Here is a 20,947-nt window from a genome sequence, read left to right as displayed (position 1 = left end):
AATGCCACGGAAATTACTTAATGAAAATGACAGTTAGTTGATGTCACTGAAAGGGAGAGCTAAGTGTGATGGGAAACAACAGCTCATACTCTTCTGAGAGATAAACAGCTTCTGCTGATTGGCCCCAAATGTGGCAAAGCAATTCAGCCAGGGAGTTGGAGGAGATTCCAACTGAGAGTGAAAGTATAAAGTAATTCAACTGGGGAGCTTGAAAGTAAGCCCAGGGGATGCCCGCGTGCCGAAGCTTAAAACTCAGCATAGTTCAGCATTAAGACAACATCACCACGTTGCAAACACTCTGCATGAGTCGTATTACCTAGAAGTAATGAGATGAATGTCTTACAAAATGTTCTCATCTAAGAGTCAAGGCCAGCAGGAAATTGCCAACACTTCAATCAAACAGAATGCCTTGTGCCTGAGTCAGTTGCACAGCACGCAACTAAAAGTTGATGAGAGATAGTATAGAAATAAATTTTGCCACATCAGCTTAGAATTACTATGTCTTCATAACTAAGATTAAATTCCCAAGGATAAAAATGTCCAGTATAGTCTTCATTATGGTAGATAACCAAAGAGACTATTCTTCCATTAAATAGACACTTCAAAAAAAAATTTGAGGGGCACGTTGTAAAAATAAGGGAGTCATAAAATAAAATGTAAAGGGTAGGTTGCACCAACACTTCTTCCAGTGAGTTAAATGAGTGTGTCTAATCTCACTAATGTTCCTAAGGACACCTTTGAGTGTTTCTCCCCTCTATGAAAATGGACCAGCGTTGTGTGAAGTGGCTCCACCCCTTAGCCACAGCTGATTGGCCCAGCCTGAACCATCATCTTCTCTGACGGTCTCTAGGGTTACCTGAGGTGGTGGCTCTGGACTAAGTGCCAGGAGAAGCAGAGAAAGCAAATCTGTAAGAATCAAGAAATGAATGAAGAGCATCAGAAAGGACCAGATATAAGATTCTAAACACCACCAGAGAGATGGTAGGAGTAACGTGTGTAGTTAGCTGTATAGTTCATGTTTCTGACTCTTCACAACAAAGCCTGGCCATAACTCCTCCTGGGATCTGTGAGATACTTCCATATACTTCCAGTTCTACTGCCTGAATCTTTGATAATTCAAGTGAGTTTCTGTCCTTTCAGGAAAAAAAAATAACCAAGAAAATTTCCTTTGAGTTTCCCCTCCCCACCATCTCAGGGATTTAACATAGTAACAATGTATTTCTTGCTCACACAACAGGTGTGGATGCTCAGTGAGTGGCCTTCCACATGGTCACAACAGGACCCAGTCCCCTTCCAGCTTGTGAGTCACCATCTTTTAGGATCTCCTGGTCCTTGTCAGGATTTCAGTGTCCAGCTGGTAGAACAAGAAGGAGAGCATTGTGAAGGGTCATGGAGAAGTTTTAAAGGGTCAGCCCTATAGATAGCTTGTATCACTTCTGTCCGCATTCTTTCAGCCAGAACTCAGTCACATGGTCCCACCTAACTACGTAGGAGAAAGAACAACAAATATTTTAGATTTAATGATAATTCTTACAACAATAACAGTGGTAATAATAATTGTATTAGCTGATAGTTTTTGAGACTTTCCATTTGCCAGGCACTGTATTAAGTCATTTTTAACCCTACTTATATCTCATAACAAAGGTTTAAAGCACAAAAACTACTTGCCCCAAAGCAAAAGACTTTAAGTGACTGGTGGTCAGAATCCAGAGACCAAGGCTGCCATCACTGAACAGTACCCAAACTTGAAAGTAAACTATGTATTGGGGGCAAGAAGCCCATACTAGCCTCCCTGAGAATGAGGGACCGTGTGGAGAGGGGGGACTAGCTGACCGCCAAAACCAACCATCAGACATGTGAACGAGGGCACCTCATCTGTGATATTCCGCTCAAGACCCATAACCTCAGTCTAACCATGAAAGAAACATTAGGTGGACCAAATAGAAGGAAGCTCTACAAAACCCTTGACCAGTGTTCCTCAAAACCATCAAGGTCATGAACAACTAGGAATGGCTGAGAAAGTAACAGAGCAGGAAAGACTAAGAGGAGAGGATGAACAAATGGCATGTGGGGTGGGAGCCCGGGACAGAAAGACAGTTTAAGGGGAACACTAAGAGAAATCCAAAGAAAATGTAGAATTCAGTTCATAGCAAATGTGTTAAAGTTGGGTTGGAACAAATGAATCATGGCTACTCCTGACGTTAACTACAGCAGGAAACAGATGACGGCTATACGGAAACTCTCTGCACTTTCTGGCAACTTTTTGATAAGTCTAAAACCATTTTAAAATGGAAGGTTTATGTATATATATTTAAAGAGCATACTCTCATGGTCATTAACAAGCAGAACAGGCCATTTGGATGCTTTATACTAGTCTGAGTTGACACAGTTTAATGGTTTCTTCTGTCCGGTGCAGTCACTCTCAGCCTGTCCACTGCACATGGTGAATGGTGACTTAGTCTCAGTTATTGGCCCGTTTGTGCTATTACATAACTTGAAATTATTTGCAATGTATCACTCTGAGAGCACTCTGAGTGATCTGCACTTGAAACGAATATTTATAGCTCTGTGTTGCATACAAAGGGTCTCTGCAGGCTTCTGTTTAGATGGCTTGTTTCTTTCCAAATGAGGCAGTAGATATTTCCAGCTTTCACCTAGCATGACCTGAGAATATGGACAGTAAAAATGTAAATTAGAAGATAAATGAAACTTAGCTTGATGTTCACCGATTATTCACGTTTAAAATACTTTATCCCATACATTGAAAGCTCATAGGCCTTCAGCTTTACAAATAATTTTTATTATATTTATTAAGTGCTATCTAAGTACTTGTGTCACCTTATTAAGTGACTGCAATTTTTTTTCCTCTTACCTTTAATACAGGTCTCTTAAAAAATAAAGCTTCTTCATGGTTATTTCATGGATCTTGGGATTCTTCTAAGTCTGACCATGGTGGTTAAATGAAGACTCATAATCAATATTTCCTGAAAACAATTGTCGCCCAGAATAATTAAAATATTATCAATTATCTTTCAGATCTAGTGACAGCTTTGCCAGTTTACCAGGATAGAATGTTAAACTAAGCTCATCTTTAACTTACTCTCAGTGTATTAGTCAGGTTTTTCCAGAGAAACAGAACCAGTTGGATGTGTGTATACATAAAAAAGGATATATTATAAGAAATTGGCTCATGCAGTTATGGAGGCTGGAGAGTCCAAAAATCAGGGTAGGCCTGCGAGGCTGGAGAACCAAAGTTTTGGATCAAGTCCCAAGAAAGTTTGCTGTAGAACCAGGAAGAGCCAAGGGTGCAAAATGAACTCTGGAGGCAGTCTGTTGGAGAATTCTCTCTTGTGCAGGGGAAATGGTTTTTGTTCTCTTCCATTCTTCAACTGATTGGATGAGGCTCACCCACATGAAAAGGGCAAGCTGCTTACTAAAAATTCACTGATTTAAATGATTATCTCATCCAGAATACCCTCACAGAAACACCTAGAATTATGTTTGACCACATATCTGGGCACCCTGTGGCCCAGCCAAGTTGACATTGAATTAACCATATCACTCAAGATTTTTTATCAATTCTGAATGATAAGGACAAAGCCCTACTAGATGCCTAGACCTGTACTAGGTCAGCTGTGTCCCATGGAATCTTCACATCAACATCCCAAGATAGGTTGGGTATCTTGTTTGATAGCTAAGTAGACAGAGGCTCATAGAGTGACTTGCCCAAACCACACATCTAAGAATTGGCTGAGCTCTGATTGGTACCCAGAATGATCTGTTTCCAAAATCCATGCTATTTGCTGATGGGTGAACTGCTCTCAGCATGTTTCTCTGTGGTCCATATGTCTCACGTCCCAACGGTTGGCCAGAGACTTGGACCAGGAGCCTTAGTTTTCTGTAGCTCCTTCCATGGACTGGTCAGCTTGGGAGTGAGCTGGGCAGGAGGGGCAGACTTCCAGAGAAACCCTGGCCTTATCCTAACCCAGGATGGAGCAATAGTCTTTGAACAAGATAATTCTCTTCACATGAATAATTGCTCAGAATGGATCAGAGTATCTCAGTTGTCAAGATTTCTCATTGTTTTTGTTGGGTGTTTGCTTATTTTTATTTTTTGTTCAGTTCCATTCAGTATTTATTGTTTTAGGGTCTCTGTTAAATGTTGAAGATCCAAATTATCTTTGGAGAATATTTTACTATCAACGTGTATGAATTATATTTGTTGGAATGGAAAATCCAGCCCATGTAGCTTAAAAAAAAAAGAAACTGAACAAAATCACAAATTGTTAACCATCACCATGGTAGTTAGTTTGATTAATTCTAGTAGCCACATGGAAAAGCACCCAAATCCCACTGGCTTAACAAAAATATTCACCTCCTGTTACTCCAAGTTCAACCTGGGTCATTAATGTCTCTTCTTCATTTGCTGACTCAGAGATCCAGGCTCCTTTCAACTCGCATACCAGCAGCTCCCTACGTGACTTTGTGGTGCCAGAATTAGGGCCCCCAAAAACGTTCGTGCTTGAATTCCCAGAACCTGTGCATGGTATCTTACATGACAAAATGAACTTGGTAGATGTAATTAAGTTCACAGGCATTGAGATGAGAATTATCCTGGATTATCTGGATGGGCCCAATCTAATCACAGAATCCTTAAACATAGCATTTCCCAACTGAGTCAGAGAGAGGTGTGACTACAGGGCATGAGTCAGAGAGATGTGTTGTGAAAAGCACTTGACCCACCACAGCTTGGCTTTGAAGATGGAGGAAGGGGCCATGAGCCAAGGGATGCAGGTGTCCTTTAGAAGCTGGAAAACTCAGGGAAACAGATTCTCCTCAGGGATCTCCAGAAGGAACTCAGCCTTGCTCAGTGAGACTCCTGTTGGACTTCTGACCTTCAGAACTGTAAGATAATAAGTTTGAATTGTTTAAGATGCCAATTCGTGGTAATGTGTCACAGCAGCAATAGAAAAGCAAGGCAGCTTCTGAGTTTCCCTGGCAGAGAAATTAGGGATGAAGGAGACAGATGGAATCTTCAGTGCTCCAGAGCACAAGGCTCATTTCCCTTTTGCTTGACTTCCAAGTGAAAGGGGAGACTCCTGGGAAATATGGAGGCGTTTTGGTGTTCCAGGAGCAATATCGGTCTCTGCCAAAAGCATCTAACACTACCTTTTGGCACACGGTAAACACATATTAATACTTAGTGAAAGAATCAACAACTGTACAATGAACTGGATTTCAGTTGCTTAAATTTACCTGGAAGAGCTTATCTGGATTAGAAACTGCACACACACAACTGGACTGCTCCTCTTAGGGTCTGAATTCCTTTCTCTATTCTAGGTCTAGAGTAACTATGGGAGGAATGTAAAATTAGGTTTACAGACACGTGTGTATTTTTCAAACATACTGTTTCCTGGCCCAAAATATTTTTCACCTTCTGAAGCAAAATTTAAACTATACATTTTTCAAACACTATAATTTAAGTAAATAACAATTCTAGAATGAGATTATTTGAAGCACATATGTATAAGTGTTGCTAGTTTAGACCTGGTCTTCAATAGAGCTAATAACTGGTTGTACAATTGCATTTCCTTGAAATTGACTTTGCATTAAGTAAAATGAGAAAATAAAAATGGTGGCTGCCTTAATGGATGAGACTAAAGAAGTCTGTTTGAAAGTTTCAGGTGAAGATATAAGTATCCACTTTGGAAAATCATCTTCCAGCATCCAGATGGTGCTTGGTTAGTACTCACAAACCACTCACATACCCTTGGATCTGCTAGAACTACAGGTCCTAGATCTTGTCCTGCAAACATCTACAAGTTGCTATTTGCTGTTATTCATTTCAAAAAAATGGGTGACGAAAGAGCACTCTATATTAATGTGCTAAAATTAGGTTTCTCTCTTATGTTTCAAGTTGGTAAGCCTCAAATTTTTCAATCTTATATCTCAAAAGTTTTATTACACCATTTAGTATTTCACTTCACTTAGCTTTCTCAATTTTTTCTGTCTCTGTTGGAAGTTGGCCAATGCAATATCTGATTTGTATTCATTTCATAGAATCTGTTCCTGTTATACTCTGAAATATTGATTTGCTCATCATTCCAAATTTAAAATCAGTAATGTACCAGTCTGTTGCTGGTACTTAAACATGTCCCAGGATATTTGCTAAAGATAAAAATAAGATCCTGTTGTTAAGTGAAATGTAGTAACAGATTCAGGTGTTTTGGAACCCAAAGCTTAAATTGCTAAAGGATATCATTATTATTTCATAGTCTGGTCAGGAGAAAGGTCTTGCCAACATAAGAATGAGCCTGAAGATGGAGGATTCCATTCTTTAAGCCATACTTAAAACTTTGTGTTCAAGTTCATTTATTCTTGGCAAAAGTCAACTTCCTGTTTTTAATGAAAATGGAGTTGAGATACTCAGAAGTTGAATGAATATCAAGTAACTTGCTATGAAACAGCATTTTGCTAAGTAAAGTGAAAATGAGTCATAAATGCATACATTTTTTAATGATAAGTGAAAATAAGAATCTAGGGGAAGAAATGATTTGTAAAAAGCTTTGAGGATTTCATCCAGTATTTGGAGATTAGTTTGATGGAGACAACCGTTCATCCATCCTTTAATTTTATTCTGATTTTGGTTGTAACCAGATTTTGGTTGGTCTAGTCTTCAAATTAATGATCTCCACCAGTTTCAAATTTATAAAAGCTGTACTATGGGGCGAATACTTAAACAAAAACATACTCCATAAAAAGTAACCACTATTCACATTTTCAACACAAACTCCATGTGTATAGCATGAAAAGTTTTGGCCACAGTTAAATATGTTCACATTGCTGCCCTTTTCCTCCCAGAAGGGGAATTACATTAAGTTTACAGGACATAATATTTATATTGGCATGATTAAATCTATTTGCCCATATAAAATAAAGACTATTAATAACAGTCATACCACAGCACTGAAAACATTATTGGTACTTCCTTCATTAATTCATCTCTTAATTATGAATCCATCTATTAATTTTGAATTATGAATTGATGAATCAATCAAATGATTGATTAACTCAGTTGATCCACAAAAGCATATGGGGCAAACTGTGATGTGCCTGACCCTGGTTCACAAAGCACCCTCTCGTGTTTTTAAAGAGAACACTCTTCCAAAAGAGACCCCTTGTTTGTGAGTCTTGTGGCAGGCTAAAGATGGCCAGAAATTCTCCAACCTGTCTCCTGTGGAGAGCGTTATGCCCCCAACCCTCAAATCTGGGTGGGCTCTGTGATTTGTTTGGCCAAAAGGGTAGGGGGAAAACAGCACAATGTACTTCCCGTGCGAGGTGAGGTTACAGCAATCCTGCAGCTTCTGCTCTGCGCTCTCAGAGAACCTGCTCTCAGAACCCTGAGTCACCATACATAAGCCCCAGTGGGCAGAGACTGAGGCTGCCATGCGTGCTGGGAGAAACCCAAGCCACCAGGAGAGGCTCTGGAAGATGGGTTGTCACAAAGAGAGAGGGAGAGAGAGGGGGACCAAGCAGCTGGATGTGTGAGTGCAGAGGCCCTCCTGGGAGTGGCTTCTTCAGCCCCAGTCACCCCACAGCAACCCCATAAAGCCAAGATGGTCATCCAGTCCAGACCTCCTCAAAACTGTGGAGAAAATGAAATCGTTGGTTTAAGCTGTCCAACTATGGGGTAGTTTACTGCACAGCAGCAGATAACTGGAGAAAGGCTATCACAGTAGATTACTAAGATAATAAGGACTTGCTAATGGAAAGGAAAGTGTTTTCCTTGTGAATTAAAAAAAAATCAGGTGGAGCTATATAGTGTATTATTCTTAGTGCAAACAGTTTAAAATTTTGTGCCATGAGGCCATCCTTCAAAATTCTGGATCTTAGATGAAATAAATTTGTGATCATGGATATATCTGGAATCAACCCTTGTTTCTTTTCTAAACACTTAATCCATCCTTACTAGATTCCAGGTGCTGGGAACTCGAGTGGAAAAAAAAAATCTCAGTTCCTGCCTTCAAGGGCTGAGCCACTGAGGGAACAAGACAAATATTTTTTAAAGGGGAGCAGTGGTACAACAAAACTAAACGTGATGGTATATGGAGGCTGTCAGGGGACCGACCACAGATGAGAGAACGAGGGATGTGGACACAGATGTAGATAAAGATGTAGTTGCAAATGCAGATATAGATATAGCCAGAGCTCTTTGGGTATAAAAATTACGGGGGGAGGGTATAGTTCAGTGGTAGAGTGTGTGCCTAGCATGCATGTGGTCTTGGGTTCAAACCCTGGCACCTCTATAAGAATAAGTTAACTAACTAACTAACTAAATAAACCTAATTACCTCCTCCACCTAAAAATAATTTAAAAAATAAAAATTACACATGTATAGTGTATATTATTTATATTTACACACATACACCCAAGTATGTGAGTGCACATACAGATGCATTCTCTCAAAATCATCTTTTTGATTATATGTTATGATTTAGATATAATAATTTGTCATCCAGTGCTTAAGTTATTATAGGTTTTTAGATTGCAATATAATATTTTTATATATATTTTTGTATTGAAGTATAGTCAGTTTACAGCAGTGTGTCAATTTCTGGTGTACAGCATAATGTTTCAGTCATACATAAACATACATATATTCATTTTCAAATTCTTTTTCACCATAAGTTACTACAAGATATTGAATATGGTTCCCTGTGCTATGCAGTATGATCTTGTTGTTTATCCATTTTCTATATAGTGGTTAATACCTGCAAATCTCAAACTCCCAATTCATCCCTTCCCACCCTCTTCCCCTCTGGTACCCATAAGTTTGTTTCCTATGTCTGTGACTCTGTTTCTGTTTTGTAAATAAGTTCATTTGTATTTTTTCTTTTTTAAGATTCCACATATAAGTGATGTTGTAATATATTTAATGTTTAGTGATAAACATGCCAAATATATGCTTTTAAAAGGTTTATTGACTCAATACCTATGTTTTCTGATAAAATGCCCCACAAAGATTTTTCCTGTAAAACCTGTCCTGTTCACCTTATTCCCAATACATAGCCTATCCCTGCTTTTCATTTTAGAGCAGAATGATGAATTTGTCATGAAGGGAGAGGAAGTAATCACCTTGGAGACTTGAGAACCAACTCTAAATTCTTTTTCCACATCTCCACCCCTAATTTCGCTCCTGGAGAAGTTGAGAAGCATGACCCAGGAAAGCTACACACAGCTGCAGCACAGGAATAGAAATTGAACATATACTGAGTCCTCTACACTTCTCGCCTCATCCCTAGCATTTCCACGTGTCCATTGCTAAATGGGCTGACCTCACTTCAGACCTGTTGCATGTTGATTTAAGAAATATGTCTGATGAAATCACCCTTCTTAATTATATGTAGAAAGATTTTTAAATGATTTGAATGCTAAGCTTCATTTGCATACAGTGTGCGTTTTTTTTTATGTCAGTGACTGGAAAGATGTTAAAACTGGGTTTCTCAATGCTTTTCCAGCTTGTCAAATTGTAATTTTCCAGAATCTTCTTCTAGAGCTTTCCCCACAACAATGTTCCTGTGAATAGACACACAGGCATGTAAAACCTTCCACAAACACACACACACACACAATTTTTGAGGCTGTGTGCATTTTTTATATGTGTAGGATAGTTAAACAACGTTGGGGGACAAAAGGTTAGGAAAACAGGAAATCCCAGAAAGAAGCTGAGTTTTGGGTGAGGAAAGAAATTGTAGAAAAGAAATAGCAGGATTTGTCTCATCACCTGACCAAGTGCCTGAGCTTATCCTGGGGACTGACTCACAAGGAGTCACACAGAGGGGACCACCAACAATCTAAAATCTGAAAGAGACTGTATTCACCTTCCTATAGACTTTTTTATGCTTCTTGAGTAGAAATCACTTCTGCAGCTGGAATGAAAAATCTTCTGGATTCACCAAATTTATTCATTCATCCCACAAGCATTTATTGAGAACCTACTTGCTCATGGGCAAAGTAGTGGAAAAATTGAGATTCCATCTCCCTCCACACTTTTTTTTTAATTGAAGCATAGTCAGTCTATGATGTGTCAATTTCTGGTGTACAACATACTATTTCAGTCAGACATATACATACATATATTCGTTTTCATATTCTTTTTCATTATAGGTTACTGTAAGATATTGAATATAGCTCCCTGTGCTACACAGTAGAAACTTGTTTATCTATTTTATATTCTATTCTATATTCTTATATATATATATATATATATATATTCTATGTATCTATTCTATATTCTACTATATATAAAATTTGCAAATCTCAAACTCCCAATTTATCCCTTCCCATCCCCTTTCCCCCCCAGTAACCATAAGTTTGTTTACTATGTCTGCAAGTCTGTTTCTGTTTTGTAGATAAGTTCATTAGTGTCCTCTTTTTTCTTTTTTTTTAAGATTCCACATATAAGTGATACCATATGGTATTTTTCTTTCTCTTTCTGGCTTACTTCACTTCGAATGACAATCTCCAGGTCCATGCATGTTGCTGCAAATGGCATTATTCTATTCTTTTTTATGGCTGAGTAGTATTCCATTGTATAAATATACCACAGCTTCGTTATCCAGTCATCTGTCGATGGACATTAGGTTGTTTTCATCTCTCCACACTTTGATGAGACATCAGTTGTGAACATCAATTAGCCATGGTCAAGTTTCAAGGTCCAGGTTTTTGAAAATGGACAGTCCTAGGACAAGTCAGCTTGTCCCCAGTCCCCAGAAGGGGACTATTTCAATACCCCAAATAGTATCAGGAAGCTGATCGAAAAGGAGACATACTTTGGCTGATGGGTTAATATTTGCTGGTGATTTACTCCACTTCGCTCACCCCAGGGCTGCTTTCTGTTCCTCTCCTTAGCCACCCAGCTGTCGCTGCTTTCACTCTTTCTTCATTAGACTCGGGCTCCATTCGGTAGAGGAGTCTTGACTTTTTCAGTCTAATTCTGTTTTCCAAGTTCAGCAAGGAAGTAGAGACATTATTTACTCCTCATTTTTCTCTCTTTGGTGAAGACAAAAAAAAATTCTTATTTTCTTTTTGCTGGTCAATTAAATGTAATGACATTGTTAAGAATAGTTATGAGAAATATTTTCCTGCAGATCATTTTTCTCTTACATCCCAATTCTGTCCTCTGCTCAGACATGGAAATTAAAAAAAGAAAAAGAAAAAAGCCACAAGTTATGAGAAAATTGGGGGAGGATGTGTTCTCAGAATCTCCCTGGGTGGCTGTTACCAAGAGAGCATGGTAAGGAAATATTCATTCTTACAGTCCAAAGTGACAACCACAACCAAATTAGCAAGATTTGGGGTTCTATATATTATTGTGTAGGTACTGTAGAACAGTTAACCGAAAGATTTGAACTAAAAATTTACTTTTTACTTAGCTTGGTTACATGATGAATAAATAATTGGCAATTTTGCCTCTTGTGACATCAACACATATTGTTACTGTACGATTTAAATGTGGCAATGAATTGGGCTAAATGTGTATTTTTACTGTTTTTAATTCAACAAAACCCAAACCACTCATTGGAATTTGTTGTAGTTTGACCTCATTTTATGTAACTGTTTATAATTAGCATTCTTAATTCGCATAAGAATAAAATATTGGACAGTCCAGACGATAGCTCTTTCACAACCACATTGTTCCTTTTTTTCCTTCCAGTTGAGACACTGGAGAGATTTAAAAATATCAGTGGGCTTTGGCACACGTTTCAGTTGGCGAAGCAATTCGCCAGCTGCTCCTGTCCCACAGTTTGCTGCCGTTTTCCATGCCTCTTGGGACACTGTGCCTTCAGCTTTGGTCATTCAGTGGCACATCCCTTCTTACCTTACGTGGCATCTCCCAGAAGCCATTGCAGCCTGAGGATGTGGCCTCCCTGTTTGGTCACTAACACACAGCATAACCTTTAGGGAAAGGGCAGTTTTTGAGACATGGGTTCTATTAGAGGGTGGATTGAGGATGACTGTGGGGTGTTTGTGGGGAAGAAAAAAAACATCATCTCCCTTATCAGCATGTAGCACTTAGCTAGGCCTCCATGGAACATAAGGGTAGCAGGAAATTAGGAAGAGAACAACAAACTTGTTTTGAAAGCGTATGTGTGCATTTAACAAGAAGTGTGAAGGCTGGTCATTTAACTTGGAAGGGTTAAAGTAAAAATAGCAGAGAATGAGTACCTGAAAATATATTGGTCTGCATTAGTTATCTATTGCCACACAACAAATTACACAAAACTGAGTGTCTTAAAACAATGATGTTTATTATCTCAAAGTTTCTGTAAGTAGAATGTGAGAGCAGCTCAGTTGGGTGCCTTTGGCTCAAGGTTTCCCACAAGGCTGCAATCAAGGTGCCAGCCGGGGCTGCAGTCATCCGAAGGCTCAGCGAGGGAAGGGTGCTCTTACAAGCTCGCTCACACAGTTAGCACAGGCCTCCCTCAGCTACTTCTCCATCTCGCAGCTCATAAGCCAGTGGCTGGCTCCCCTCAGATCTCACAAGAGAGGGAGCGCAAGATGGAAGCCGCAGCCTTTTTGTAACCTAATCTCTGAGTGAACACCCATCACTTTGGCTGTGTTCCAGTCACTACAAGCAAGTCCCTAGGTCCAGCGCACCCTCAGGGGAGAGAATTACAGAAGTACGTGATTACCAGAAGGCAGAGATCACCAAGTGCCAATTCAGCAGCTGTCTTCCACATGATCCAATTTTTTAAATTGGATTCAAATAATGTTACCTTCAAGATTGGTACTGTGTTTCCTCCTGCATTCATGGCCATTTATCTAAAAGTCATGAGAGATGTGAAAGGGAGAGGAAGCAGGAGGCTAGAAACAGACCTCATGGCAGACCCCTGCCATAGACGCGTTTATGGTATCTCATATCCACAAGAGGCGTGAGAGGTAGGTCCTGACTGCTGCCATTTTCAAATAAGGAAACTGAGGCTCACAGAAACAGATACTGGACGTAGAGTTTTATGGCTTGATACTACATGCCCAAACATATACATTGTTAACGGAACTGGAGGCTTTCTTCACCATATTTTCTTTCTATCAGTTTCTATTTAACTTGACTAGAACTGAGTTTTTAAAATAATGCACGTTTACTTTGTAAAGTTAAAAAAGTACAGAGAATCAAAAGTATGTGGAAGGACAGAATGTGCTGTGTCGACTAAATACATTAGCCCCAGTATTGCTAGAGCAAGTTTTGGCCAATAGTAGCAAGGCAAAAAATCTCCATGGTTACAGAAGCTGAAGAAACAGGAAGGCAGTGGATCTGACAGGGCTCAAGGGACCAGCGGGGTCTTGCTGATTGAGGAAGATTCCATTTAATAGATTTCTGGGTGGCATAAGGAGAAAGGGTGGGTGAAGAGGACAGCAAGGAAATGGCCAGTGGTTAAAGGTTAATGGCTCATTCCTTATAATACAATTGTTTCTACAATTTTTTAAATGGCAAATTTCTTATTAAAGGGTTGTGGCCTTAAACCAACAAGTGAAGAATTATAATCAGTTGTATAGATAGAAATCTTAAAGTAGACATGTTCTAGACATGATTGACACATTTGGATTGATGAATCAGAGACCTGAAATTAAAGGCACCGGGAGAATGGGGTCCAGTTATTTACATCTGATAATAGTTGACATTTGCTAATAAAACGTTCAAGTCCTGTGCCTGCGGGGTTCACTATAACATTTGTGGGATGAATGAATAAATGAATGTCACTGCTTGTTGGAAGTCGGGTTTTTGAACCCAGAGTCCTTGGCAACGTCTACATCCAGAAGTGTTCTTGAACTTCAGTGCGGTTTCATTGTGCCAAAAGGGCTTGTCTGGGAAACGTCTAATGAGCCGTGGCAAGAAACATCACCCCACTGCCGGATCCACCCGCATCATCCCGGCCCAGAGTTACCTGACCTCGCTCCCGATCGGGAGGCATGTCGATAAAGTCAAACCCAAGCGTGTGCTTTCGTTTGGAGCCCCGGCTGATGACAGCTGTGCCGACTTGATTTAATGGGCTCCGTGCAGATAAAGGCGAGGATTTGCAATGGTAGAAGTGTCTCCACAGGTGAGAAGACAAAGATTGCTGACATGCTGATTTCTCGCAGCCCAGGTCCCCAGCCCTGGCCTGGAAGCACATCAAAGGCCCACCCTTGCCTTCTTTTCATGCTCCGGGTCTGACTTCTCTCCCTTTCTGATTGCACGCCTGCTCCACTCACTAGGCGAACAATGGGGCTATTATGCTCCTGGGAGAAGGATAATTACCTCAAAGGCCAGGTGCCAGTGCTAAGTTTCCTTGTGTCCAATTACTGTGTGGTAAATGGCTCAGGCTCTGTTTTTCTTTCTTCCTTTCTTTTAAGCCTTTACTGTCAGGCTGCCAGACACTGGCCCGGAGCCCCAGTATCAGCACAGGGCATCTCATTTTGCTTTAAACTTGGGTTCCATTGTCTTTCACTCTCTCCCAATCTACTATCTGATTATATTTATGTCGCCTTATCGGTGCTAACAAGCAAGGGCAAATAGCTACACTAAGAAGTCAACAGCAACCCCCAAAGTTTCCATTTCATCAACCAAACCCGAAGTGTTTTTGTCGCCGATCAGTTCGGATGAGGTGAGGGCGATCAGAACAAGGACAGGAGGCTGGTGGTGTGGGTTTTACCTCTGAGAGACGTATCTGAAAACTCCCACTGGCCCTGTCCATTAGCTCCACCCAGACGCATCAGGGAAAAACACACAAATCACAAGTGAATGGCACTACGGTTTTGCCTGGGGGACAGGTGTCTGCTGTGAAGTGGTTACAGTACCCCCCAGAGCGCTCTTACTTGTAGCTGATGCTAATAATTATAACCAATATTGTTATAATTGTCTTAAAATAGCATCTGGAGCCTATTACGTATATTATCTCACGAGTGCCCTACAATAGCCTTAACGAGGTAGTGCTGTTAATTCCACGTTCTAGAAGATCTGGAAGCTTGGCTGGATTAACATCAGAAGGTTCTAACGTTAAAAATCGGTGGCAGGTAGGTCTGTTTTATACCGAAGCTCAACCTCTCAACCGCTCTACTGTAACGGGAACCTCTCACCTCCTTTGGGCTCTTTAAGGAGACTCAGTGCCCCTGAGAGTAACAAAAGCACTTCGGAAGAGGGTGCGTACCAGTTAGGGTCCAGATCCTCTCACAGGCTACACCGGAGGCACTTGATGGCTTGAGTTGTCTGGTTGAGTTGAACAACTTGAGTTGTTGGATTGCCATTTCACTGGGTGTTTTTAAGCAACTGAAGAGCTTTGTGAGACAGTGGTATTAGCCAGCAGAGTGCCAGGCGTGCCCACTAGTGGAGCCATTCCTTTTAGCCCCTGGGGTCTGGTGTGTAAAACCCTGAGAAAACCCAAACTATATGCACATGTGAGGATGCCCGTCCCCACGTTCAAACAGCACCTTTGCTTGGTGTAGAGGATCCTGTCCAGGCACAGATGGTCATTTTGTTGGATGGGAAAGCTGTGTCTAGATTGATCTTTATGATCAACTCTGATGACAGCTGGAATCCCTAAGTCACTGAAGATCCAGAGTTTAGTTCAAATGCCCTTTTTGTGACTTGTGGGAAGGAGAACAGATTCATTCGCAAGTCTGTCAAACTCTTATGGTTTGAAAGGAGTGAAGGTGTGTGGGGTTGGGGGCCCATGAACAGGCAGTCAAGGCACAGTGTGTGTTCTGGGGCCTTCTCACCTGCTGTGCCTGCTGACACAGTTCTAGGTTATGCCCCCGTCTCTCCATGTGTGTTCCCCTGGGCTCCTTGGAGCCAGACCGATGATGTAACCCCTAGGAGCCCCCAGTGCGCGTTGTCACACACATACACTCCTCTCTCGCTCTTTCACACACACACACAGATGGACACACACACTCACCACATTTCCTTTTCTAACAAATGTTCCCTCTCATGCACACTCTCACCCCCCCCCCACACACAAATAGCTCATCTCTCCCCATCTCTGGCTTTCTCTCGGACACACATTCATTCTCTTTCTCACACACATGTACATACGGGCACATACGCTCACACTTCTCTTTCAGATACACATCCAGGTGCTTTCTCTCTCTCACACACAACACACTTCTCCAACACCTGCAGAAAGAAAACCTGGAAATATAACACCCTTGTGTACAACAGACATAACTGTGGGAGAGGTTGAAGGGTACTTTGTATCCCACACTAAATACTTCAAATTAAATGTGAAATCTTGTTCATAAAAGTCCTTCAAGTGTTTGGGGATGTTTGTCACCATTTCTCCCTTTTTTTAAAGCATTTTTTGGGGGAAGGTAATTAGGTCTATTTATTCAATTCTCTTTTTGATGGAGGTGGTGGGGATCGAACTCAGGACCTCATGAATGCTAAGCACATACTCTTCCACTGAGCTACATCCTGCCCTCCATGTTCTCCCTCCTTCCCACTCTGCTCCCCTCTCCTCTCCATCCTCCCTCACATCTCTAAATTCCTACTCAGATCTGGGAAAGAACCACTTAACTATCAGTTTGTTCCTGGGTCTTATGTTCTTCCAGCGTCTTCACTGCTACTCAGGATAGTTTTAGAAGTAGGAATTTTAATTATATTCACATTTCCAAAAAAAAAAAAAGAAAGAAAGAAAAAAGAAAAAGAAAAGAAAAGGCTTATACAATGGTGAAGCTTGGTGTTACAAAATCAAATAATTCTCCTCGAATCTTAATAATTAGCACTATGAGTTCAAATTCGTAGATAATTCTATGGGAAAAAATGGTTCTCTGTCATATCAAAGAAACTCTGATGTTCTCACAGCCTGAGCTAAGCCAGCCAGAACAATAAAAAGTGAACTTGAATGTCAAGAAATGTCTAGTCTGGAAGTGGAGTCATGTGCGTACAGCAACATGGCCATGTAGAAGGAGACCATGCCACAAAATAAATAAAAGTCAAGTGTAAATAAACCATAAAGAAGAGTTTTCCTCTTGGATGGGGATGGGAAAAAAATCAGACAAGTTGTAATGAAAGCAATTCCACTGGAGAGGAACCTTGAGCAATGGGATGGGTTTGAAAATCTGATTGAGAGCTAAATGTCATTAATGATAAAGATATGTAACTTTTATCTGTTTTTCCGTAACTGTATTACAGTTCAAATTTATTAATTTTATTGTAATGCTAAATTTGAAGTTTTAAGAGTAAAACACAGAAAGCTCTCATATTTGGAGGACAGGAAAAAACTATCATCTCAAGTATTCATTTGGCCACTAGTGTTTACAGTCATAAAAATAATCACCATTTAAAATTATTTTTAAATTTTAAAATTACTACTTATTTATTGTGCTATTAATCTTTCAGGTACCAAACACTGTATTCAGTATAGAGAGATAAACAGAATAATATATAAATAAGGAGTTAGTAGGTATCTAAATAAAATTTAGGTATAATTTTGATGCTCTTCAAAATTAGGTGGAAGAGAGGAAATTTTAATTTGCAACTGAAACTTGCGAGGCTGTAGGTTTTCTTCATCTCCAAGTTGCTTTTGAGCGCTTTGTTTTATCCTCCATTTCCGGTTTTACACAGAATTCTAAATCCCTTTGCCCACTGAGGAGTCTACTTATTAGGCAGGCCAGCTTGTGTACCAGGTAAATGGGAAAGCTAGAGTATCCTGTCCGGGCCACAGAAAGTCATGTGACTTTTGTCTTAATTGTTTTGTATTCACATATAATTAGGTTCAACGGACATCAGTGCACCAATTACAGATTACATCTCTTCAAAGTCATTATAATATAGCTTTACAATTGATTCTGTAATTTGAATGCAAGCATTTATGTGCAATCATTGTGCGTTAAGTACACACATTCATACTTTTGCTGAACAGGTGGCAGGGCGCAAAGCCCAATGGTGCCATTCTGGTGACAAGTTGGTCACACAAAGAAATGAAAGGAGTAATGCCTGGTTTATATGATGGTACAATAAATACGGAAGTTGAATGAGATTAAAAGATTCTTTCTTAAATAAACTTTCATACTTGGAATAATTTTAGATTTTGCCAAAGTCTGAAAGCTCAGAGTGTTCCTGCATACCGTATCTTCACCCATTCTTCCCAGTCATTAACATCTTATGTGACTATGGCATTTTTTTTTGTCACAACAAAGAAACCAACATTGGTTTATTACTGTCAACTGACCTCCAGATCTTATTTGGATCTCACTGGTTCTTTCATGAATATCTTCTCTTTGTTCCAAGATCGGATCCAGGGCATCCACTGCATTCAGTTGTCATGTCTCCCCAGCCTCCTCCTCTCTGTGACAGTTTCTCAGACTTTCCTTGTTTTTCATGACCTTGAGTCTTATGGAGTACTGGCCAAGTACCCTGTAGAATGACTCCCGATCTGGGTTTGTCTGTTGCTTTCTTCATGGAGTTCTAGAATTTTGGAAAGAATGGCACAGAAGTCAAGTGCTCCTCTTGTCCCATTCAATTAGAGGCACATGATATCTGCATGACGTCATGGGTGATTTTAACCTTCATCACGTGGCTAAAGTAGTGTTTCTTAGGTTTCTCCATTGTAAGGATGGTATTTCCCCTTTCCATCCTCTATTCTTTGGAAGTGAGTTTCTAAGCCTAACCTACCTTTTAAGTTGGAGGGAGGGGTGGTCAACTGAGCCCCACCTCCTGGAAGGAGAGGCATGTACATATATTACTTAAAATTTTTCTGAAAGAAAAATTAGGTCCTTCTCCTTCATTTATCTATGTCTTTATTGAATCATTTATTTACATCAGTACGGGCTCATGGATAACTTTGGGTTATAATCCAATAATATATTATTTATTTTGGTGCTCATATTCTATCGGATGTAGCCCTTGGAAGCTTTCAGGTTTTCACCTTGTCCCTTTGACATGCCACTATCTTTCACACATGTGTATATGTATGTATGTAAATACTTCCTTCCCTTTTGGTACTTCAAGGTGCTCCAGGCTTGTACTTTGCCTTTTCCAGCCCCACAATCAGTAATTTCCTCAATGACCTCTGATAAACAGATTTCTTTGATATATTGATGAAAAGAAAAATTCTCCTTTCAATAAATATGGTATCATTATTTGATAGGCACATTATTTTAAAGCTTTCTATTAGTTGAAGAACTTAAAAAAATTAGGAAAGTCAATTTTCATTTGCTGAGATACTACAAAACCTTATTAATTCCCATTTTTATTAGACTGTGATTCAAAATGGAAAACATTTCTTAACTTTGAAATCAATTTTTAACAATTAATTCTTCTAAAGGACTTCTAAGAGTGTGAGTGAAATATTTGATTTAAAGGATCAGTCAGGATGTGCCAGATTATGCTGCAGTAACAACAACAATAAAATTAAATCTCAGTGGCTTAAGACAACAATGGTTCGTTTGCACTCAGAATCCATATTGATCTTAGTTGACTAAGAAGCTCTTCTCCATGGTGTCCCCACTCAACGCTCCAGGCTGAATAAGTCTCTACTGTCTGGACTGAGATTTGTCATCTTGACAGGAGGAAGAAAACATGCTTGTGACCAGAACAAGCTATTTCTCATATTTCATTAGCCAAAGCTAGTCACATGGCCATTCCTGATGTCACAGGTTGTAATCCTGCCATGTGCCCTGAAGGAAGAGAACCAGAAATATGAATGGACAGCTCTGACGACTGCCAGTCTTGGGCATATGTTCTAGGTGGCCCAACGCTCCGTAAGCTTTCCAAACTGCAGAGATAACTCTTTCCTTCAACATACAGGTGAGATTCAATAGCACTTCCACGTCACAAGATGGAAATGAATCCTATATCTTTCCCCAGTATTTCTAACGCCCCCCAAGGGGCTTATATTTTCTCGGTTGTCACCTGTGACATGTTGTTATAAACTACTTCTTCAACTCCAAAACTACTCTCTGCTCTTGAAATTATTCTACCAACAACACAATGGTGTCTGAGAAGAGTGTAGCTCAGAGAAGGCTGTTCTACCCTCATTAATTTGTCCTGGATGCAGACACTGTCTATACTCGTAATTCTTCACAGTGAATCCACAGCTGGACTAAGGTGACTTTTTAGGTTTACTAAAGAGCTGGGGTACAAACTGGATAGGAGGTAAAAATAGATATCCATCGTTTTTAATTACCATGAGCTTTCCAATCAGAAACAAACAGTATTAACACACTGCTGTATTTCCTTTCCATATTTCTTCCATAGGTACCTATTTTAATAATAAAGCTTTGGATTCTGCTTTATTTTTTGACATCAAAATGTTTTATATCATTATATAATTTTTTAAAATCTGGCTTTAATACTTGCATAAATTTTCTGTCATATGGAGATTCTACAATTTATTTAAGTATTTTCTATAATAGATATATCCCTATATTGCCAACTTCTATTTTTTTTTCAATTGGCAATTTTGAAAAATTGAGTAAATTTGACATGTAGCATTGTGTAAGTCTGAGGTATAGTGTGTTACTTTGATACATTTATATATTGTATTATGATTGCAGATATAGTGATATCACATTACATAATTACAGTACAATATTATTGTCTATATTCATTATATTGCACATTAGATCTCTATGGATTATTTGCTACCCATTACAAGTTTGTACCCTTGAATATCATCATTTTTATCCTCCCATCCCCTGGTAACAATCATTTTGCCCTTTTTTATAGATTTAACTTTTTTAGATTCCGTGTATTGGTATCCTACAGTTCTTGTTTTTGTCTGACTTTCCTTGTTCAGCATCGAGGTCCATCCATGTTGTCAGAAATGGGAGGATAGCTTCCTTTCTTATGCTGGAAAAAGAACTAAGTAGACATTTCTCCAAAGAAGACATTGAAATGGCCAACATGAAAAGATGTTCAACATCATTAATCATCAGGGAAATGCAAATCAAAACCACAATAAGATAT

The 20,947-nt window shown here is 39.6% G+C and overlaps 1 long non-coding RNA gene across 1 annotated transcript; it reads right to left on the bottom strand.

Moving 5' to 3' along the window:
- Nucleotides 1-2,350: 2,350 nt before the first annotated feature.
- Nucleotides 2,351-18,411, bottom strand: LOC140698655 (uncharacterized). The gene is made up of 4 exons (XR_012076453.1): nucleotides 18,210-18,411; nucleotides 4,744-4,903; nucleotides 2,873-2,984; nucleotides 2,351-2,664 (listed from the first exon to the last, which is right to left on the bottom strand). It is a non-coding gene; the product is annotated as an uncharacterized lncRNA (long non-coding RNA).
- Between the last annotated feature and the right edge of the window lie 2,536 nt (nucleotides 18,412-20,947).

This window comes from Vicugna pacos, chromosome 1 (assembly GCF_048564905.1).
Source record: "Vicugna pacos chromosome 1, VicPac4, whole genome shotgun sequence".
Lineage (NCBI taxonomy): Eukaryota > Metazoa > Chordata > Mammalia > Artiodactyla > Camelidae > Vicugna > Vicugna pacos.
This window is presented reverse-complemented; position numbering and strand designations above follow the sequence as displayed.